Source organism: Eumetopias jubatus, unplaced genomic scaffold (genome assembly GCF_037043125.1).
Source record: "Eumetopias jubatus isolate StellerSeaLion01/CBP00866 unplaced genomic scaffold, mEumJub1_p1.0 scaffold_9, whole genome shotgun sequence".
Taxonomy (NCBI): Eukaryota; Metazoa; Chordata; class Mammalia; order Carnivora; family Otariidae; genus Eumetopias; species Eumetopias jubatus.
Window position 1 is genome coordinate 81,473,944 of NW_028274815.1, and position 19,651 is coordinate 81,493,594.

Here is a 19,651-nt window from a genome sequence, read left to right on the forward strand (position 1 = left end):
GCAACAGGCCCCTCCCCCAGAAGATCAGCGCGAACAGCCAGCAAGCCAAGACCAAGTTTACCGATCAAGGAGAACGGGAGAACTCCAGCGCTAGGGGAATACTGCACATAGAATTCATGGCTTTTTTTTTACCATGATTCATTAGTTCATCAAAGTTAATTTTTGTTAACTGTTTTTTTTTTCTTTTTCCCTTTTTCAACCAACATCTTATCAATCTCTTTTAAAAAAAAAAAAACATTTTTTATTTTTCATTTTTGAGTCATATTTTATCCCTTCATAGTAGTTACCCTTATTTTTGGCATATATATATAAGTTGTTCTCTCTAAAATTTTGAGATACAGTTTCTTCTAACAGATCAAAATATACCCTAAATCACTAGTGTATGGTTCTGTTCTAGTCTCCTGCCTGATCACATTCTCTCCCTTTTTTCTTTTTTTTTTTTAAATCTTCTTTCTTTTTTCAAACACCTTCTTATCTTATCAAGTCCTTTTATAAAATCTTTTATAATTTTCATCTTTACAGTCATCTTCTATCCCTTCATTGTATCAACCCTTATTTTGTACATATATGTCTTTCTTCCTTTAAAATTTTAGGAGGCACTTTTTTCTAACAGACCAAAATACGCCCAAAATCTAGTGTGTGGCACTGATCTATGCACTAGCCTGATCATATTTGATCACATTCTACTTTTTTTGTATTGTTCTGTTTTTGTTTTTATCTTTTTTCTTTTTTTTTTTTCTCTTTCTTTTCCCCTGGTTTCAGGTCTTTTCGGATTTGTATACAGTATATTTGCTGGGGACATTGTAAACCTATTAGCATTTTGTTCTCTCATTCATCTGTTCCCCTCTAGACAAAATGACAAGACGAAAAAAATCACCTCAGCAAAAAGAACAAAAGGTAGTACCGTCCGCCAGGGACCTACTCAATACGGACATTAGTACGATGTCGGACCTAGAGTTCAGAATCATGACTTTAAAGATACTAGCTGGGCTTGAAAAAAGGGTGGAAGTTATTAGAGAAACCCTTTCTGGAGAAATAAAAGAACTAAAATCTAACCAAGTCGAAATCAAAAAGGCTATTGATGAGGTGCAATCAAAAATGGGGGCACTAACTGCTAGGATAAATGAGGCAGAAGAGAGAATCAGTGATATAGAAGACCAAATGATGGAAAATAAAGAGGCTGAGAAAAAGAGGAAGAAACAACTACAGGATCACGAGGGCAGAATTCGAGAGATAAGTGATACGATAAGACAAAACAATATTAGAATAATTGGGATCCCAGAAGAAGAAGAAAGAGAGAGAGGGGCAGAAGGTATATTGGAGCAAATAATAGCAGAGAAGTTCCCTAATGTGAGGAAGGAAACAGGCATCAAAATCCAGGAGGCACAGAGAACCCCTCTCAAAATCAATAATAATAGGTCAACACCCCGACATCTAATAGTAAAACTTACGAGTCTCAGAGACAAAGAGAAAATCCTGAAAGCAGCTCAGGAGAAGAGATATGTAACCTACAATGGTAGAAACATTAGATTGGCAACAGACCTATCCACAGAGACCTGGCAGGCCAGAAAGGACTGGCATGATATCTTCAGAGCGCTAAACGAGAAAAATATGCAGCCAAAGATACTATATCCAGCTAGGCTGCCATTGAAAATAGAAGGAGAGATAAAAAGCTTCCAGAACAAACAAAAACTAAAGGAATTTGCAAACACGAAACCAGCCCTCCAAGAAATATTGAAAGGGGTCCTCTAAGCAAAGAGAGAGCCTAAAAGCAGCAAAGATCAGAAAGGAACGCAGACAATATACAGTCACAGTCACCTTACAGGCAATACAATGGCACTAAATTCCTATCTTTCAATAGTTACCCTGAATGTAAATGGGCTAAATGCCCCAATCAAAAGACACAGACTATCAGATTGGATTAAAAAACAAGACCCATCAATATGATGTCTGCAAGAGACTCATTTTAGACCCAAAGACACTTCCAGATTGAAAGTGAGGGGGTGGAAAACCATTTACCATGCTAATGGACACCAAAAGAAAGCTGGGGTGGCAATCCTTATATCAGACAAATTAGATTTTAAAACAAAGACTGTAATAAGAGATGAGGAAGGACACTATATCCTACTTAAAGGGTCTATCCAACAAGAAGATCTAACAATTGTAAATATCTATGCCCTGAACATGGGAACAGCCAATTATATAAGGCAATTAATAACAAAAGCAAAGAAACACATTGACAACAATACAATAATAGTGGGGGACTTTAACACCCCCCGACTGAAATGGACAGATCATCTAAGCAAAAGATCAACAAGGAAATGAAGACTTAAATGACACACTGGACCAAATGGACTTCACAGGCATATTCAGAACATTCCATCCCAAAGCAACGGAATACACATTCTTCTCTAGTGCCCATGGAACATTCTCCAGAATTAATCACATCCTAGATCACAAATCAGGTCTCAACTGGTACCAAAAGATTGGGATCATTCCCTGCATATTTTCAGACCACAATGCTTTGAAACTAGAACTCAATCACAAGAGGAAAGTCGGAAAGAACTCAAATACATGGAGGCTAAAGAGCATCCTACTAAAGAATGAATGGGTCAACCAGGAAATTAAAGAAGAATTAAAAAAATTCATGGAAACCAATAAAAATGAAAACACAACTGTCCAAAATCTTTGGGATACAGCAAAGGCAGTCCTGAGAGGAAAGTATATAGCAATACAAGCCTTTCTCAAGAAACAAGAAAGGTCTCAAATACACAACCTAACCCTACACCTAAAGGAGCTGGAGAAAGAACAGCAAATAAAGCCTAAAACCCAGCAGGAGAAGAGAAATAATAAAGATCAGAGCAGAAATCAATGAACTAGAAACCAAAAGAACAGTAGAACAGATCAACGAAACTAGGAGCTGGTTCTTTGAAAGAATTAACAAGATTGATAAACCCCTGGCCAGACTGACCAAAAAGAAAAGAAAAATGACCCAAATCAACAAAATCATGAAGGAAAGAGGAGAGATCACAACCAACACCAAAGAAATACAAACAATTATAAGAACATATTATGAGCAACTCTATGCCAGCAAATTAGATAACCTGGAAGAAATGGGTGCATTCCTAGAGATGTATCAACTACCAAAACTGAACCAGGAAGAAATAGAAAACCTGAACAGACCTGTAACCACTAAGGAAATTGAAGCAGTCATCAAAAATCTCCCAAGAAACAAAAGCCCAGGGCCAGATGGCTTCCCAGGGGAATTCTATCAGACATTTAAAGAAGAATTAATACCTATTCTCCTGAGACTGTTCCAAAAAATAGAAATGGAAGGGAAACTTCCAAATTCATTTTATGAGGCCACCATTACCTTGATCCCCAAACCAGACAAAGACCCCATCCAAAAGGAGAATTACAGACCAATATCCTTGATGAACATGGATGCAAAAATTCTCGCCAAAATACTAGCCAATAGGATCCAACAGTACATTAAAAGGATTATTCACCACGACTAAGTGGGATTTATCCCTGGGCGCAAGGCTGGTTCAACATCCGCAAATCAATCAATGTGATACAATACATTAAGAAAAGAAAGAATAAGAATCATATGATCCTCTCAATAGATGCAGAAAAAGCATTTGACAAAGTACAGCATCCTTTCTTGATCAAAACTCTTCAGAGTATAGGGATAGAGGGTACATACCTCAATATCATAAAAGCCATCTACGAAAAACCTACAGCGAATATCATTCTCAACGGGGAAAAGCTGAGAGCTTTTCCCCTAAGGTCAGGAACGCGGCAGGGAGGTCCATTCTCACCACTGCTATTCAACATAGTATTAGAAGTCCTAGCCATAGCAATCAGACAACAAAAAGAAATCAAAGGCATCCAAATCGGCAAAGAGGAAGTCAAACTCTCACTCTTTGCTGATGATATGATACTTTATGTGGAAAACCCAAAAGACTCCACCCCAAAACTGCTAGAACTCATACAGGAATTCAGTCAAGTAGCAGGCTATAAAATCAATGCACAGAAATCAGTGGCATTCCTATACACCAACAACAAGACAGAAGAGAGACAAATCAAGGAGTCGATCCCATTCACAATTGCACCCAAAACCATAAGATACCTAGGAATAAATTTAACCAAAGAGGCAAAGGATCTGTACTCAGAAAACTATAAAATACTCAGGAAAGAAATTGAAGAAGACACAAAGAAATGGAAAAACGTTCCATGCTCATGGATTGGGAGAACCAACATTGTGAAGATGTCAATGCTACCTAGAGCAATCTACACATTCAATGCAATCCCCATCAAAATACCATCCACTTTTTTCAAAGAAATGGAACAAATCATCCTAAAATTTGTATGGAACCAGAAGAGACCCCGAATAGCCAGAGGAATATTGAAAAAGAAAACCAAAGCTGGCGGCATCACAATTCCGGACTTCCAGCTCTATTACAAAGCTGTCATCATCAAGACAGTATGGTACTGGCACAAAAAGAGACCCATAGATCAATGGAACAGAATCGAGAGCCCAGAAATGGACCCTCAACTCTATGGTCAACTTATCTTTGACAAAGCAGGAAAGAATGTCCAGTGGAAAAAAGACAGTCTCTTCAACAAATGGTGTTGGGAAAATTGGACAGCCACATGCAGAAGAATGAAACTGGACCATTTCCTTACACCACACACAAAAATAGACTCCAAATGGTTGAAAGACCTTAACGTGAGACAGGAGTCCATCAAAATCCTAAAGGAGAACACAGGTAGCAACCTCTTCGACCTCAGCCGCAGAAACTTCTTCCTAGAAACATCGCCAAAGGCACGGGAAGCCAGGGCAAAAATGAACTATTGGGATTTCATCAAGATAAAAAGCTTTTGCACAGCAAAAGAAACAGTCCACAAAACCAAAAGACAACCGACAGAATGGGAGAAAATATTTGCAAATGACATATCAGATAAAGGGCTAGTATCCAAAATCTATAAAGAACTTATCCAACTCAACATCCAAAGAACAAATAATCCAATCAAGAAATGGGCAGAAGACATGAACAGACATTTTTCCAAAGAAAACATCCAAATGGCCAACAGGCACATGAAAAAGTGCTCAACATCGCTTGGCATCAGGGAAATCCAAATCCAAACCTCAATGAGATACCACCTCACACCAGTCAGAATGGCTAAAATTAACAAGTCAGGAAACGACAGATGTTGGCGGGGATGTGGAGAAAGGGGAACCCTCCTACACTGTTGGTGGGAATGCAAGCTGGTGCAACCCCTCTGGAAAACAGTATGGAGGTTCCTCAAACAGTTGAAAATAGAGCTACCATTCGATCCAGCAATTGCACTACTGGGTATTTACCCCAAAGATACAAATGTAGGGACCCGAAGGGGTACATGCACCCCAGTGTTTATAGCAGCAATGTCCACGATAGCCAAACTGTGGAAAGAGCCAAGATGTCCATCGACAGAGGAATGGATAAAGACGATGTGGTATATATACACAATGGAATATTATGCAGTCATCAAAAGGAATGAGATCTTGCCATTTGCAACGATGTGGATGGAACTGGAGGGTGTTATGCTTAGTGAAATAAGTCAATCAGAGAAAGACATGTGTCATATGACCTCACTGATATGAGGAATTCTTAATCTCAGGAACAAACTGAGGGTTGCTGGAGTGGTCGGGGGTGGGAGGGATGGGGTGGCTGGGTGATAGACATTGGGGAGGGTATGTGCTACGGTGAGTGCTGTGAATTGTGCAAGACTGTTGAATCACAGATCTGTACTTCTGAAACAAATAATGCAACATATTTTAAGAAAAAAGAAAAAGAAGAAGATAGCAGGAGGGGAAGAATGAAGGGGAGTAAGTCAGAGGGGGAGACGAACCAGGAGAGATGATGGACTCTGAAAAACAAACTGAGGGTTCTAGAGGGGAGGAGGGTAGGGGGATGGGTTAGCCTGGTGATGGGTATTAAAAAGGGCACATTCTGCATGGAGCACTGGGTGTTATGAACAAACAATGAATCATGGAACACTACACCAAAACAAATGATGTAATATATGGTGATTAACATAACAATAAAAAATTTAAAAAAATGAACTATTATTCAGCAATAAATAAGCAAGAACTACTCGAAACCGATAACAACATGGATGAACCTCAGAACCCTTATGCTAAGTAAAAGAAGGCAAGCACAAAGAGTACTGAATATTTGTTTTTACTTATATGAAGTTCTAGAGTAGGCAAGTGGAATCTATGGTGAAAGAAATCTGAGCAGTGATTTCCATCAGAGGGCGAAGAGGTGGGAGTGGTGGAAATTGCCCAAGGTGATATGGTAGCCAGCCTCCAAGATGGGCCTCGATGATTTCTCCCCGATATTCACAATGTTGTATAATTCCCTCTCACATGGTACCAGTCTTGGCCTGTAATAGAATAAAGCAAAAGTGAAGGCATGGTATGCGTCTTCTGAGATTAGGTTACAGACATCGTAGCTTCAGCCTTATATTCCTATTCTCTCTCTCTCTCTCTCTCTCTCTCTCTCTCTCTCGATCTTCCTCCTTCTCTCTCATTCTCTCCACTACTCTGCATCATGTCACGAACATCCCTATGCAGAGGCCAACGTGGTAAGGAGCCAAACCTTTTGCCAACAACTGAGTGAGCTTAGAAGTGCATCCTCCAGGTCCAGTCAAGTCCCCAGAGACTGTGGTCCTGGCGCCCCGCTTGACTGAAGCCTTGGGATAGAGGCTGAGCCAGAACCACCCAGTTGAGCCAGAACCACCCAGTTAAGCCACCCCCAGACTCCTGACCCTCAGAAACCATGTGAGATAATAAAACAGAAAGCTTATTGTTTTACATTGCTAAGTTTTGGGGGATAATGGGTTATTTAGCAAGACGTAACTAGTACTGGTGGGCACAGGAGAGCTGTTGGGGGTAACAGAAGTGTTCTATATCTTGATCGAGGTGTCAGTTATACAGGTTTATGTATATGTTAAAAAAACCCATAGTGCTATACTGTGAATATCTGTGAATTTATGTAAATTGTAACTCAAGACAATATATTGTCTATATAAAAACATTTAGGTTTAAGAAGTTTCTTAAATATCCAACACTCAGGCACAGTCTTGGGAAGATGTGAACCTTTTGGCAGACACCAGAGACAACTGAGTAGTAGATACTATTGCTTCTCATGGCTTCCGCCATACTTTGTAATATCTGAGCAGACTCTTCAGGTCTCTCCTATGGCTGGCAGTTTGGGTGGTGAGAACGTCCCTGAGAATAGGTGCCCAATATGAAAGTATAATTCTCAAATTGTTAAAATCAGAATTCTCATGGGAGTAGGTAGTATCTGTCAAAGTTTAATTAATGGGGGAAACAACAGGACATTGGAATAATTCCATAAGTTTATGAGAAACTGGAATGTTGAGATAATATTGCTGAGTTGGTTACAAAATTGCTTAAACCATGTCTGTTATGTTATCTTATATGTCAGACAGGAACCAAAAACTCATCTGACTTATCAGTTTTCTGCAAACTAATCTCTAACTTTGCAGAGTTGCAAAATAGCTGAGCTCTAACCAATTTTGAGTCAAAATTTTGGTTTTTTTTGGTGTGAGAAAATGATGATTTCCAGACTGGCTTGTTAGAAAATGTCTTACTCTTTATTTTTTTTTTAACATTATTTTCAATATACCTTAAACACCAGTAAACCTTTTGTTGATTTTGGATTGAGGATCTCCAACTCATTTTTGTCTTTTGTCTTTGGTGTTCCTTAGAATGAATGTGTCGGGAAAACCAGTCGGCAGAGGGTGTGCAGGAAATAAGAGGAGGCCTCAAAGATGGTCCAGGGTATGGACTCTGAATGCCTGAGGAGAAGTTGGTGGTGCAAAGTAGGAGGACATAGGAGAAAGATACTGTGTTGTTAGAATCAATAAGATTTGGCACCTGGTTGAACACGAAGGGCAAGGGAGAGAGTTCCATCGTGTTGAGCCAGGGGACCGGGGGCCCATTAATAAACACAGAAACCTTCTGCGCTTAGAGGCAGAAGGAGAGGGAGTGGAAGTTGGAAGGAGGGGTCAGTGAGGAAGGAGTAGAGCCAAGACAAAGTAGCAACTTGACTTGGGGCACCCTTATTTGATGGTTCAGAGCATGGTGTTGGAGTCCTATGGATAAGGGTTTACACTTACGTACACTGTGTACGCTTAAACAAGTTACATCATCTCTCCAAGCCTGTTTCCTCTCTTATAAAATGGGGGAAATAATAGCTCCTTCCCTGGGTTGTCCTGAAGATTAAAGTAAAAGAGAGTGTAACTATTCAGCGCAGTGCCTGCCACATAAGAGCAATGCAGGAATAACTTCATAGCCAGCACGTTCTCACGGAGTCCCAGGTGTCTAGCATCGAAGGGGAGAGCCAAAGGACGATGTGGCAAAGACAAATTCAAGAGACTGGAGACTGAGAAGAGCCCACTGGATTTTTGTACTTAGGGCATTGCAAACTTCAATGAGAACAGTTTTACGAGACACGCAGGTGGGGGTAACTGGACTCCAGGGTTAAGCAGTGAGTGGGGTCTTGAATGTAGGGGTTATTTTATTATTATTATTATTATTTATTTTTTTTTTTGGTGGAGTTGGGAATGCAAGCCTAGGGTGTAGATCAGGGAGTGGCAAGGCTGAGGAATGTTCTTTGTTCTAGCTTTTCTGAGAGCGGGGAAGACTGGGATATGCTTGTAGACGGAGAAGAAGAGCCTCGTGGAGGACACAAGGAATGACAGCGGGCAAAAGATTTTGGGGAGATGAAAACAGAGTGGGTTGAGAGAAATTTTTTTCCTCAGCACCAGGAGGGAAGAAGGAGAAAAATGGGAGAAAATAAAGGGAGCTTGAGTTGAAGAAAAATGCGGTGAAATATATATCTGTGTTATCGTCATAGAGGGGTGACAGGCTGGTCTGCAGAGACTGTGGAAGTGAGGTGTGCACTTGAGGGAGCTGGGAGCTGCATGGCGTGGGCCCACATCGGGGAGAATCTGATAGGGAGACCATGCAAGAATTGAGAAGCAGGTGTGGGGGCTGGGTAGGAAGGAAGGAGGGGTGACATGGCCTATGTGAACAGGAACGGACTGAGGACAGGGATGGTTAAGGTCAGGACAAAGAGCAGCCTAAGGAAGAGTGAGTAAGGCATATGGGAGGCTGGAAGGAGGCAGAGAAACTTCTAAGATCAAGTTTGAAGTCCAAGGATGATCAACTACAGATTGGTTCCAAGGTATGTCTCTGCTTAAGTGTGGTTGAGGCAGAGTGGAGGTGAACTTTGTTCAAAGTATAGGAACTTCCAGATGTGAAATAAAGCCACAGAAATGGAAGCAAGAGAAGTGGGGCAGCCAGCACCGGGGCTCACACCCTCTTAGTGTGGGGGTGTCCAGGCCGGAATCACCTTGTGGGAGTCCCGTCAAACGGTCAAGGTGGGGCCAATTTTGAAACCCAGTCTGTCCCCTGGCCTGTGTGCAGAACAGCTTCAGAAGGCCTGCTGGGGACAGGAAACTTTTGGCTCGTGTCAGGGAAGCAGGCTCCATTCTCCTGTGATTTAGCTTTGCTCAGTGAGAACTCTCTTGAAGGGTCTGGGATACCAAGTTGCTCTGCCAGGTGATACTCACCAGAAATAGAAGTCTTGTGTTTAGAGCACCCAGAAACCCCAAACCCCTTGTAACTACCACTGCAGTGGGGGGGGGGGATGACTGTGTTTCCAATTAAGCAGTATGGGTGGAAAGGCTGGGAATTCCTGAAGAGAGGAAGTTGGTTTGGCCTCAGAGTTCCTTTCCTGTTTGTTTGTTCAAATTGACATTTCAGTTTGAAAGCCTTAAACCTCCTGGGGTTATGATTTCTGTTTGTTTCTGATGGGACTGTTTTCACCCTGGAAATAGAAGTATGGGACAGGCTTGAGGCAAGTTTGCAAAACAGAAGACTGCCAGGAATCTCTTTTTTACAGATAGTCCCAGGCAATTCTGGCTAATTATGTGTGGGAATCACAGTTGAGAAATACTGCTCTAGGTGCATATTCCAGCTAAAACTCCTCTCACCTATGTCATAGGCAAGGAAAGGAACCTGTACTGATTCATACTAGAATGTGAATGACTAATAGGAAATTATTGCATTCAGCCTCCTGTATCTCAGGATACAGTTACATCTCAGCAGAGACACACACTTAACTCAAAGGAATGACAGTGGTGGTGGAGTGTCTTCCCAGGTCCTGTGAAATCACATCACATGGCAGAGGACTATAAAGAAACATGCCCTCATGAAGAATGGAATATGTTCTATAAATGATGAATGAGTAAATATTCTCTTGATTGTAAAGAGTTTATATGGGTACAAGGCTTTTCTACCACACACATTCATAAAAAAAGAAAGAAAGAAAGAAAGAAAGAAAGAAAGAAAGAAAGAAAGAAAGAAAGAAAGAAAGAAAGAAAGAAAGAAAGAAAGAAAGAAAGAAAGAAAAGAAAGAAAAGAAAGAAAGAAAAACAACATTCTTTGTGGATTTACAAGTCTTTTAACGAGCTTCCGGGCCAGATAATAGATCAATGAGATAGGAACCACACCTTATGACTGCATAACTCTGTCATTTTAGAGTGTTCTTCTTACTAAATGCCCCAGCAATTCTACTAGTACCCTGATTATCTTTATTTCCTAGATTAGGGTCAGAAAGCCTGCTTTGCTCTCAGTGGTAGAACTAGAACCCAAACCCCTGTCTTCTCATTTTAGCACCAAATCTTTCTGGCACTTCACAGCGGTCCCTGACATCATAGCTGACCCCGTAGAACCTTCTTCAGACCTGTCCTCCAGCAGCGTGGTCCACAGGCTGCCACTTAACCTGTCAGGTATCTTCTGTTTCCAGGAGATCATCAAGTTCCCAGTGTTTGTAAATACTTAGCTAAATTTGTTGCAGATGTCTTGTTTCATGTTGAGAAAGAAGACTTTTTTTCTGTTAGGAAAATATATCTCGATGGAGAGCAGTAACAGCAGTGTTCGGCATTAAAGAGGGTGAGGCTTGAACTTGAGTAAGAGAAACCAAGCAGCACAGCCAGTAGGTCTGGGAGTGGAGGGAAGGGTTACTAAAGATGTCGGAGAGAGGAAAAGAGGCACAGAGAAAGGGGTGTGGGAAGTAGGCAAAAGAGAAAGGAAGAGAGCCAGGAAAGAGGAATGATTTCTTTCAGGAAGGGGTGAGGAAGTATAACCCGCCCGATGGCAGGTGGAGGGTTTCTATGTGGATGACTCTTAACAGTTTAACTACTTCTTGGGGGAAGCAGTTACATGGGAGTGTGATATGGGAAATGCGATGTGCTACACCTTTGTAGCTGGCATAGATGCCATCAGCAAGAAGCACTTCTTGTCAAAAAACTTTCAAAACCCTCTTTGTAGTGTCCCTTGGAGAATATGTCACCAAAGCAGATCCCTGCAGTCTGAACATAAATAGTATCTACTTAGAGATATAGTGCACGGAAACCTCCCCCAAAGTCAACAATGAAAGATTCATCACTGAGACTAGTAGCAATGCTTTATTTTTTATTTTTTTTTAAGTTTTTATTTAAATTCCATTAGCTGCCATGCAGTGTGATTTTAGTTTCAGGTGTACAATTTGGTGATTCAGCATTTCCTTACATCACCCCAGTGCTCATCCCAAGGGCCCTCCTTAATCCCCTTCCCCTAGCTCACCCAACACCCCACTCCCCTCCCCTCTGGAAACCACCAGTTTGTTCACTATAGTTAAGAAGGAACAAAGGGGCAGTGCCACGCTGTCAGGAGCAACCCCACTGGTAAATACTGGTGACATAGGTTTATCTTTGTAGTCTTAGTGATAGGAAGCATGTCCTTTAGAACTCTGTCAGCTGAGCTTTTTAAAGTGCCTTTGAGGGCAGTGTTTTTTCCTTGGGCAAAAAAGACTATTCTGAAGTTGTTTTTGGTTTAAAACTAATATTCAATTTATCAAAGCTAGAAATTTTTAAATATCTACTTTACTAAGGGGCGCCTGGGTGGCTCACTCTGTTAAGTGTCTGCCTTAGGCTCAGGTCATGATCCCAGAGTCCTGGGATCGAGCCCCACGTCAGGCTCCCTGCTCAGCGGAGAGCCTGCTTCCCCCATCCCTCTGCCTGCTGCTCTGCCTACTTGTGCTCTTTGTCTATTTCTCTTCAAATAAATACATAAAATCTTAAAAAAAATAAATAAAAATCTACTGTATTATGGGTGAAGTTCCTTTAAAAATCATATTATGCCATTTATGCGTCTAACATTTTAACAAACTTTAACCCCAGGTTACTCCATTTACAGATTTAGTAAACTAAATATCTTCAAATATTTTCAAACTTCATTTATAAATTTAATGTATTTGATTATGTTTCTTTTCTTTGGCTAAGATCTTTCTAAGTATTTAATTCATTAATTCTTACATGTTTAAGTTCTCTCAGGGCTTCCAAAGATACATATAAACTTAAATATTCTGTATAAATAAGATTAGTGAGGATTTTATTTAAAATTGCAAGTCTAAGTCAATTACTCAATTACATTTTTTTTTTTTAAGTAACCTCTATGTCCAACATGAAACTCAGGACCCAGAGATCAAGAAGTTTGTGCTCTACCAACTGAGCCAGCCAGGTGCTCCTTAATTATATCTTCTGAAATAGATTTAGAAGACTGTCATTCCAACAGGTTGATCTCTTAGGATTCAAAGTACACGATTTCAAACATGCTAATTCCTCAACACACAAAAGTCATGCTACGGTCACGATTCTCATTACATAGATGTGTACATCTCTTCCTCCGCAGGTCTAAGTACCAATGAGCCCAACCTGGGCCCTGCATTTGTAGTGCCTCAAAACTTTTAATGATTATTAAAAAGTGACCTAGTTATTTATGGATATACTTTTTTGTTTGGTTTGGTTTTTAGGAACTTTAATTAAGCACTTTATTTTGTATTTCTTTTTTTTTTTTATGGATATACTTTATGGCTGTACCTTGATATGTGGTCCCAAATCCAAGGTCATTCTATTGACAAATTGTATAAAAAATATGCAAAATAAATTGCATAGACTTCTCATTTCAGTTTGTGTGTTCAGATTTTGTTAATGAAGCCACTCGAATTGTACATAACGTCCTGAGTTAGAGAAGCCGTGACTGCTATTGCCATACTTAGTACTGCCAAAATGGTATTCACCTCTTAGGGTCACCATGCTCATGCCCAGAGCAAGCAAAATGAGGCAAGCAGCCTCCCTTGCAGAGGGATGTCTGGAGTGTAATGAGCCAAAAAAACATTTGAGGTTTCGCGGTGAGGATTAAACGAAGTTTAATCTGTAAAGGCACCTAGCCGGGATTCTGGTAAGTAGCAGGTGCTCCAAAAGCTAGTTGCAAAAAGAATGGCCTGAACAGAAATTGAAATAGAAAATTAGAGATTTTCAAGTAGTTCTAGTTCCCTGTTATGGTCATCTGCTTGATCTGTCCTTACCTTTACTCTTCGGGAAGAGACTGTAAACATTCCCAGGCAAGTTGTATTTCAAATCGTTAGTCACGATCAACATGGCTTAGTCACTCTGTATACGTGATGCCTTTCATGTCAGGATGGAAAAAGAGCTCAAAAATAGAGTGACTCTTGTCTCACATAACAGTGATCAGGTAGCCAGGTGCTCTGGGGCTCGAAGATGGATCCACTTCAGGAAGTCATTCAGAATCCTGGATTCCATCCAGCCGGCAGCCTAGTCATTCCCCAGGGTCCAGTCCTCATCTGCATTGAAGGAACTGATTCTCCACCGTGGCCCATTGAGAGGAGAATGTATACTGTTTCTGTTCAACTTGTGACATGGATACCAGATGCTTGTCATACAGAAGTTAGTCAAGAACCTTGGTATTCATTTTATTGATACTACAACACGTCTTTCGACAGAAATATTTAGTTTAAAATTTTATTCTGTTACTGTATAAGCCTCAGGATGAAGACCTAGCTTGTAAAAAGAGGAATTATCCTATATTTAGGCAAAACATGCTATCCGTGTGTTATAATTGGAGAGGACGTCAAGAAGTGATTTCTTCTTTAAGATAGCTCCCCCAAATTCATATGGATTTGAACACACAACATTAACTGTGTGTTCAACTCTCCCCATTTTTCTTATTGCTCCAGTGGAGGGAGTACATGTAGTTATTAACTTAACTTGTATAATCTGTGCTCCGAAGTAGTTAGTCTACAGTCGTTTGGGAATAATGTCTTTAGGGTTGGAAAGGAAATGAACAGTTAAGTTTCTACTTTTACCAGACATTGTGCTAGCTTTTTTCACATTATCTTAGTACCAACAACTTGGTACTATCCCCTTTTTACAGATAAGCATCTGTGACTTATATTAGAATTTAAGGGACTTCCACCAGATTAGACAGGTAGAAGGTTCCTGGGTGGAGCAGTGGTCCTAGAGATAAAAGGAAGGTCAAAAGACACGTGTCGACTACTTTGAGTAAAGAGCTCGGGTCCAATGGCCTTACTGGGTCTGCCTTTGAATTGGTCACAGATTGGTTGTATATGGCCTTGGACACATCTTATCATATCAGCAGGCTTCGTTACAAAAGAGAAAGTTGGGTGTAGATATTCTTTAAATTATCTTTTGTTCAAGATTTCTACTCCATTTTCTCAACTTTGACTTCTACTGAGTATTTTGAACACATGCTAAACTGATACAATCCATTTTACCAAGAAGATTATCTGATGACACTTTAGCTGAGTTTCTGAAAGTGCAATGTTGTCTTTTTGGCAGCCTTTTTGAAACAGTGTTCAAAATCTCCTGTTTCATTTTTACAGTTGGCCTTTCAGTGTCAAGTGTAATAGGAGGCTGCTGAGACGCTCAGATGTTCTCTTACCTAATGTCACTCAGCCGATGAGGGAGCTTTGATGAAGGAAACACTAGGCTTCCTCTCTGATTTGGCCCTCTAACCCAACTATGGATCCTAGAGAGTTAACGCCTTTACTCTTAAGCTGAACATTAAAAAAATTCCTGATCTTTACCAGTTTAGTAGTAAAATGTTGGTACTGTAAAATCCTGGTACTGATCAGAACTCTGCACCCAATTCCAATATGTGTGTGTGTGTGTGTGTGTGTGTGTGTGTGTGTGTGTGTGTGTGTATGTCGGGGTGCGGTTCCCACACCAACAAACAATTCTCAGATAGCGTCTGATCCCACAGGTTAAGGGTTCAGAACCATAAGACTGCCCCCATCCCCACCCACCCCCACTTCAAACACCAGTTGCAAATCCAGGTGTCTCCCATGCTTCTGACAAACAGGCTGTAGATCAGAGGTTCTAATGATCCCCTCCTTGGGTTTGATTAATTTTCTAGAGTGGGTCACAGAACTCAGAGAAGCATTTTACTTACTAGATTACAGGTTCATCACAAAAGGATATAACACAGGGACATAGGGGGCAGGGCTAGTAGCGAGCTTCCACGCTCTATGAATGCACCACTGTCCCCAGATCTCCGTGTATTCACCAACCTGGAAGCTCTCTGAACTGCCTATTTTTGGGATTTTATGGAGGTTCTATTTCCAGCCCCTCTCCCCCCTCTCTGAAGGATTGGGAGAAGGTGGAACTGAAGATTCCAAGCTTCTAATCATGGCTTGATCTTTCTGGTGACCAGTTCTTATCCTGGAGTCTACCCTGAGCCGCCTCAGTAGAACCAAAGATGCTCCTACTGTTCTTCTCACATAGGAAATTACAAGGGTTTTAGGAGCTCTGTGCCCGAAACCAGGGGCAGAGACCAAAATGTGTACTTTCTGTTCTCTCACAGGTAGTTAAAAAAAATGCAGTAATTCTTTAAATTGCATTTTTCATAGGATGGCTCAAAACATTTATATGCACTTATTTGACCATTTGCATTTTTCTTTTGTAAATTGTGGAGTTTTTTTTTTTAATTTTTTTAAATCATTTTTCTTACTGACTGGTAACATCTCTTAATGAATTAAATAGGAAATGAATCTTTTTTCTTCCAGTTTTCATTTGCCTTTTAATTTGTTTAAAGGTTTATGTACTTATTTAAATTGTAGATGAGAAACAGTTAACATTTTCATCCTGGGAGGCCTCAAATTTGGGGAGATACCATAATTCCCAAGGTTTTATTGACATATAAAATTTAAAATTTTATGTGATTATAACTATCTTTTCCGTGATGCTTTCTTGTGTATTTTATCATGGTTACCAGTCTAGATATGTCTCCATGAAGATAGGAAATGCCTGTTATTCCAGCTTATTCTTTTAATACTTAATAGTGACCTGAAATATAGAACATGCATAATAAAAGTTTCTCTAGTAGATAAATAGAAGGTGTGTGAGAAACAATTGTCCTATTTGCATATTGTCCCCTGAGTCACACTTCAGCATCGTTTGAATAGTTAGAGTCCATGTTCATCCTTGTCTTGGCCACAGTGGGCTTGGACAACCTGGAATAGAGGTGGTTGACCACTGGCAGTCGGGTATAAATTATACATGAAGACAGGAGAACAGAGTTTGTAAACTGGTTTTAAATGATTACAGGTTACTGGAGGAAGAATTTCCCCGTAAGAGACAATAAACCCCCTATGCCATTACTAAGGCATACATTATGCCATAATTTCCTCTTCTTGAGTCTTTACAATAGGGGATTTGTTGTCTAAATTTAGGCTAGGTGTCATTTTGCCTGGACTTAGAAGAAGGATGGGCTACTCTCTTATATTTACTTGGGACATGCCCTTCTGTGGACCTTCTACATCTCAGAGCCAAAATTCAGAAATTTGCCAATGCCCTTTTCATTGAGAATATCATAAAAATGTGTGTGTGTGTGTGTGCGTGTGTGCGCGCGCGCGCGCGCGCGCGCACGTGTGTGTGTGCGCGCGCACGCAGGAAACAGGAACCCTCCTGATATAAATAGGGGTATCTAGGGTTATCTTTTGCTTTAGCGTACGTGGTCTTGAATCACCTTTTAACTCATGTGATATCCTTGACCCACAGCTATATCCTTGACTTTTGAACAGCACAAACTTTTGGATTTGTATATATTCTAGGGTCTGCTTTTGCAGGAATAGAGGTGTCTTTTCCCAGGGTGGAGACCAAAGTTGTTCATCATCACTCTTACGCAGACATAATATATAGAAATGTAATTTAAAAATTCACAAGTTAAAGTCAGAAACACATTTGCTATAATACAGTCCACAAATAATACATTTCACTGTAGGAAAGTAGAAATCCTGAAGGGGAGAAAGGAAAACGAAAATCATTTACACTCCTCATGCAGATAATCTTGGACAAGAGTTTAGAGTTACTTCTCATAGAGCTTTTTCTGTGTGTGCGTGTGTGTGCACATATGTACCCGCTGCAAGTGTGCATGTTATTACAAATTGAGGTCATAACTTATATTCCACTTGAAACCTTTTTTAGAGCTTTATTGAGATATAATCAACATACAGTAAATTACACATACGGAAATTGTACAATCTGATAAGCTTTGACGTATGCATAAACCTTTGAAACCATCATCACAATCAGAATAATTAACATATTCTCTACACCCAGAAGTTTCCACAGGTCCTTTTAAAGTCCCTCCCTGCTGCCTCTCCCACCCCATCCCCAGGGATCCACTGATCTTTCCGTCCCCATAAATTAGCTCACGTTTTGTAGAATTTTATGAATGGAATCATACAGCATGTGCTCTTTTTCATCTAGCTTCTTTCATTTGGCACAATGATTCTGAAATTCATCCATGTTATTGCATGTATCAATATGTCATTTCTTATTATTCATTTAAAAATTTTTATTAAAATTATTTTATTATTTTCATTGTTCATAGTGGTGTCAATGCTCTCAATAATCCTGATATTAGAAATTTATGTCTTCTTTCTTTTTTTTTTTCACCCAATCAGTGTGGCTAGAAATTTATCAACTTTATTCATTTTCTCAATGAACCAGCTTTTGGTTTCATTGATTTTTCTCCTTTGTTTTTCTGTGTTCTATTTCCTTGTTTTATGCACTGATTTATATTATTTCTTTCCTTCTGCTTACTTTATGTTTCCTTTGCTCTTCTTTTTTCTAGTTTCTTTGGGTGGTAGCCAAGACTATTTATTGATTGGTGGACTTCATTCTTGTCTAATTTAGTGCTATCAAATTTCCTATAAGGACCACTGAGCTCCATTTCCCCAGTTTTGATATGTTGTGTTTTTGCTTCCACTCAGTCAAAATACTTTTGAGTTTTCCTTTTGATTTCATTGACTTGTGGGTTATTTAGAAGTGTATTATTTAGTTTCCAAATATTTGAGGATTTTCTAGATACCTCTGTGGTATTGATTTCTGATTCAATTCCATTATTGTCAGATAATATACTTCCCTTTTATGCCTTGAACTTTTTCAGATTTACTGAGACTTGTTTTAGAGACCAGAATATGGACTCTCATAGTAAATTACCCATGTGACTTTGAGAAGAATAAATATTTTGCTGCTGTTGGGTGAGAGTTCTATAGATGTCAGTTAGGTCCAATTTGTTGACAGCGTTTTTCAAGTTTCCTATATGCTCACTGATGTTCTATTTATTCTATCAGTTACTGAAGTAAGGATACTGAAATCTCTGACTCTAATTCAGGATTTCTGTATTTCTTCTTGCAGCTTTATCAGTTTTTCTTTCATGTACTTTGAAGCTCTATCATTAAAAGTATAAATATCAAGGATTGTTGCTCTATTTTCTTGATAAATTGACTCTTACACCTTTATGAAGTAAACGTCTTTATTTCCAGTAATATTTTTTGCCCTAAAATCTACTTTGTCTGATATTAAGATTGTCACCCCAGTTTTGTTTTCATTGGCATTAATATGGTATAGTATTGTATATCTTTTCTCTTCCTTTTACTTTCAGCCAATTTCTAGTGCATTTAAAGTTGGATTTGTACAGGTAGTTTTTTGCCGGGCTTTCCTTTTTTAATCCAATCTGATAGTTTAATCCAATCTGATCCACATTTAAGGTGGATATTGAGATGGTTGGGTTTAAAACTCTCATCTGAGGTTGCCCGAGTGGCTCAGGCAGTTAGGTGTCCGACTCTTGGTTTTGGCTCACGTCATGATCTCAGGGTCATGAGATTGAGCCCCACATTGAGTCCCCCCAGTGGGTTCCCCGCTCAGTACTGAATCTGCTTGAGATTCTTTCTCCCTCTCTCTCCCCCTCTGCTCTGCCCCTGCTCACGCATATATTCTCTCTCTCAAATAAATAAATAGATAATAAATAAATAAATAAATAAATATCTTTAAAAAATTAAGTTCTCATCTTGCTTTTTGTTTTCTGTTTGAGCCAATTTCTCCTTTTTCTGACTTTTTTGGATTAATTTTTAAAGCTTTTTATGATAACAATTTTCCTCCTCTTTAAGCTCTTCACTGTTATTCTGTTGTTATTTTAGTGGTTTTTTTGAGAGCTTGTAGAATACATCTTTATTTTATTTTATTTATTTTTTTGAGAGAGTGTGCATGAGTGCATGAGCAGGTGGAGAGGGTGGGCAGATGGAGAGGGAGAAAGAGATTCTCAAACAGACTCCACGCCTAGCATAGAGCCCAACAAGGGGCTCAGTCTCACAACCCTCAGATCATGACCTGAGCCGAAATCAAGAGTTGGATGCTTAACTGA